A 5178-nucleotide genomic window follows, 5' to 3' on the forward strand; every position below is an offset into this window, starting at 1 on the left:
ATGCATTCATTGTATAGGGGTTTTCATGAATGACTCTTTTGTGTATCATTCTCTCTCTTAGATAGTGGTGGTGAATGCTCCCATTGTTTTGGTTGAAGAAGGGTCTTATTTTTGGTATCCCTATAATGGGTTTTTTGTGGGTGGGGTCCCTCCTATGGTTGGTGTTAGAGGTGACTTTGAGGATGCACGTGTGAAGGCCCTTGGTCATGTTCTTAGGTCAAGGAAGAGTGTTGGACATATTTTTCCATTAATGTCTCCTTAATGTCAAATGAGTGTCAGATATGCTACTCGCTTATGTGACATACTGGAGTTTGAATAAAGTATATTAATTTCATGTCATATCAAAAAAAATTAAGATGTAGCAATATAGTTGACATCTATAATAGTAGATTTAGCTGAGGAATATCTCTAATCCCATGTTGCATTCATTTGTGTTGGCGGAAGAGACCTGAAAGTTTTTTTGAAGTGTTGGGAATAATTTACCAAGATAGTGAGATTGTTCTGGTAACTCATTGCAATCCACATGTATTCATGTTTAGGAGTTCTATCTTGTAAATTGAAAGGAAAGTATGTCTACATATAATTCATCATTATTGAAAGTTCACAGAGTTGGTGTATAGTATTCTTCAATTTTGGAGTTACAAAAGCATCATTATACTTATGAATTAACCAATTAGAGTTCAAACTTGAAGCAGTAGTGCCTTGTTATAGTGTGTGCCCTTTGGAGATAGCATTTTCAAGACCATTGTGACTAGATGAGGTTACATAGAAGGAAAGTAATGTGATGTACAATTTATTTCATCTACATATTTCCTAGCTAGAAATTGGCCTTGACATTCAATTCATCAATTTTTTTACCCTTATAAGCTTCTATGTTAGAAAACCCAAGTAAAGTTAGATACACTGGTGCAAAAGTGTCCTCTAAAATTACAAAATTTATATTTAAAATTGGGTTCTTGGTAATTCCCTCCTACTAGCCATTGCTAGACAATTTAAGTATGCATATTTTTCCATGTTCTTGAAGGCATTGCATTTAAGGGAAAAGCATAATCCGTTGTTACTTGTAGGAAGAATCAAAGTTAATTGGTATAATACATCCATTGCATTATCACAAAGCATTACCAGCACTTCATCTACTCATTTCATAGTAAGCATCAAAGTTGCATAGTTGGTTATTATTCTTTTCCAAGTTGTTGAACCAATCAATCAAGCGGTTGACCAATATAAAATTTATATACCTACTAAACTCCTCAATAGCATTTCAAAATATAGCTATGGAAGACCACATAAGTCTAAATTTTTAAAGTTCAAATAAATACACTTAATTAAAGCCAATAGTGTGATATAAATACATACATAAGATTTTTTTTTAAATATTTACAAAAATTTATTAGATTTTCATAAAACTGAAACAATGCATCAAACTTGAGATTGGCAGATTTAGAACTATGATCTAACATCATCAAAGGCTCGAGTAAATTGAAAAACTAATTCCTAACATGCAAGATAATAATATCTTCATAAAACAAAAATAAAAATTAATTCAATACATTTAAAACTTAAAATTTATTTATCTGGAGCAAATTTGAGACAATTACATTTATTATTTACTATAAATATTTCAAAGATCTTTATTGTTTGAATATAAAATTAATTAAATTTTGAAATGACTTTCAATTTTAAGAAAAAGTGGTAAAAAATAATATTTTAATACTACATTGGTACAATGAAATGACAAAGGAAAAGTCTAAAACATAAGATTGTAAACAGTAGTTGTTTCCTCATTTTATTGAGATAGACCTAAATCTGGCATCCTTTCTCTTATTAGTAGGAAGCAAAGTTTATAGCATAAAAGTCGTGAGTGCCTTGTCCAGCATACAAAAGACAACTATGTTCCAAGACTTCTAACTGACCAACAGCGCTCTTTACATTCATAAAATCTGCCTGCGTTATATATGAGAGCAAAATTGCAGAGTCCTTCCAGGTAAAGGAAAGGAAAACCAGGAAGAGTTTGATTACGTATGTCATATTTCGGATTTTTAGTGCAGCATAAGCGGGTAATAGCCCCAGTTAAGTATGAAACACAGAGGAAAAGTTTGACCCACAAAAACGATATGTAAGGGCACACACCATTATTGAAGTAGCACATTATCTGGCTTTTCCTTAGAATTTTGGTCCCATTTTCTGTCGTACTTTGCACGCCAGTTGAATCGGCTACTGGGTCACGATTTCCTCGTTCTCTGCAACGAGCTATACATACATAACCCAAGTTCGTGCTAAACAAATCACCAAGCCCTTCATTAATTATTTATTAGTCTTCAACTTTTACATGGCGTTCGAACTCATGTCGGCCTTTACAGTAGCATTGCTAATCCTTGCTCACAGTATTACACCGATCTTTGGCGCTGATGATGATAATGCCAATAAGTTTCTCAAAGAGCCCACTGTACCGTTGGTGAATTACTTCAGAATTATAAGGTTTTCGGAAGGCTATGAAAATGTGTATGGTGACCAAAACCAAGATGTTTCTCCCGATGACTCTTCTGTTGCTCTCACATTGGATAAATCATCGAGTAAGACACTATGTTCTATCTTCCATGTTGAATAAGTTACAGTGAATAAATTATGCTCAAATTAGGACATGGGTGATTGCAGGTAGTGGGTTCAAGTCAAAAGAGACTTACATGCTTCTTTAATGCTGCCATTAAACTGCAGGCGGGATATACTGCAGGAGTCCTCACTTCATTCTATGTACGTTCTGATTAAATTTGTTCATGCAAATTTTCATAGATTGATAGAGTTGTGTTGATGTATAGTGCATTAATGAAGTTCGATGTATTGGACTGTCACTTAATTCATGAAATGTTACTTGTTGATTTATAGTGCATTAATGGATCTGGGTGTCTTGGATTGTAACGTAATTTTCAGCTGTCAAACAACCAAGTTTATGAAGGAATGCACAACGAGATAGACATAGAGTTTTTAAGAACAATACCAGGAGAGCCCTATACACTGCAAACCAATATCTATGGAAATGGCACGGGTGATTTGCCTCATCAAATCGGCAGATAGCAGAAGTTTCATCTCTGGTTCGACCCAACTCAGGATTTCCACAACTACAGCATTCTCTGGACGCCTTCTCAAATCCTGTAATTTTCTTTTTCTCCCTAATAATCTCACAGCAGAGCTGATAGTAGATTTTACAATCTAATATACTTTGAAATTTATAATTTATTGATGTTTTGGTTACAGATTTTTGTTGGACGGTATCCCTATAAGGAGGTTTCCGAAGACAAAAAGTCTTGGAGTGATATACCCATCGAAGCCAATGTCTGTGTATGCAATAATTGGAGTGATATATATCAGAAAACCATATACAAAACATAATTATGACTGAGCTCGAGTAGCCAAAAGATAGAAAGCACTGAAGACAGAGAGCCTCACACACCACTAGAAGATTCTTCTGACAAAGCCAAATCAGTAGGCAGTGGATAAGAAGCAGGATAGTTGTGAGGGTCGATCTCTGCATGGTTGATAAGTTCCCTGATTGCATCAAATTTTGATAATATTGAAGAAAACAGTGGCTCCTGAATGATGGATCTTTTGGAGTATATAAGTCTATCATTAAGCCATTGATGTTGGATATTAACAATGATCTTTGAGTGGATTCTTCCATAATTTATTTCCTAATAAGGAAACTAGCAATCCATGGGTCACCGTTAAAAACATTGTATGCTTCCAACATTGACTGAAGCTCCTTCCAAGAGAACAGAGTCATATGCATGAACGAACCAATGAGGAATTTGGATATCTCTATTGACCAAGTCAGGTCCATCACCATAGTCCCGAATCTTGAGACTGCCTTAGAAGGGAGTGCCAACAGATTTGCCTGCAATATATATTTAATTTTTATTATTATATAATATAAAAAATGGTATTAATTATGAATTTTCAAAAATTAAATATTCAAATTTAATTAATATTTTAGTGTCACAAATGTTTTTGATTAAGGTAAATGGGTTTTACAGGGACCTGAAACCCAATTTTTTTAACAAAAACCAGAGAATAAGCATCATAGTACAAAAGTAGCAGCAAAAGCTAAACGAACTTGGACCAAGCCCACATAACAACCTAAAAACACAAAAAAGACTATGACCAGACGAAACAGAGACCTACTAATAATAATGCAACAAATCTACATTCTTTTGAATAACTTTCTTGTTGATATCCTCCAACTCGTCCATGATAAATCTGGAGCTGCCTTGTTCCTGGTTCTTGCTCCTCGTACGGGTACATAGACCTGTCGTATTGTGGGGAGGATAAACCTGACCACTTGCACCCTTCATTTTCTTTTTCTGCTTGGAGTCCGAAGGAGTCACACTGGCAATGGGATCAACCCTGTAATCTGCAATCATATTATTGAACCTCATCAATCCTTCAAAACTATTATTCATGGCAACCTTGCTAATCTCAACCAGATTTTTCAAACTTCCTTTGATTTATTCCACACTCACCTCCAAATTCCATATTCTTCTTTTATGATTCGATTTCATCTTGTCACGTCCTCACTAAATTTTTGGGTCAATTGGAGGAGTTTCTCTGTATCACTGGGCCCAGGGTTGTCTATAAAAGTATCCATCATACCCTTTATACCCTATTTTATCACTTCAATCTCCATGACCATCTTCCAGAGACAATCCTACTGACTACTGGCCACAAAGGAAATGCATTTATCCAAATCCGGGTCAATGACAGCCCTCCCCTGTTTCCTAGGACCAATGTCAATGGGGATTTCAATCTCAATCTCTTGTTCACTATCTTTATTGGCCCCCCACTTTCTAGATTTGGGCTTCTTAGATTTGGGAGAAACAAAGTTAGCAGACTTGGTCCCCAAATTTTTATATTTGCTAGCGGCCCACCTAGGGTGCTTTTTGCACCTACTACTACCTATCCCAAGGGTAATATTCTGAATGGGCCTCTCATCAGAAGGAAGACAATACTCGGGGTCATCAGAAAAATCTTGATCCTACCAGTCCTTGGAAGCCCACTATCTACCCCTTCCAAATCCGTGTTAGGTTTAGAAGAAGAAACATGAGTTTTCAAAACACGGGACAACTTGACTTCATGGGATTTGGCATAATCTATAATAAGCTGAATAAGGCCCTCATGAAGGACCGG

General features: G+C 35.6%; 1 pseudogene; it reads left to right on the forward strand.

Annotated features, from left to right (window-relative positions):
- The first annotated feature begins 2329 nt into the window (after positions 1-2329).
- On the forward strand, positions 2330-3397 carry LOC131071651 (probable xyloglucan endotransglucosylase/hydrolase protein 28; annotated as a pseudogene).
- Positions 3398-5178: the final 1781 nt, after the last annotated feature.

Source organism: Cryptomeria japonica, chromosome 9, assembly GCF_030272615.1.
Source record: "Cryptomeria japonica chromosome 9, Sugi_1.0, whole genome shotgun sequence".
NCBI classification, from domain to species: Eukaryota; Viridiplantae; Streptophyta; class Pinopsida; order Cupressales; family Cupressaceae; genus Cryptomeria; species Cryptomeria japonica.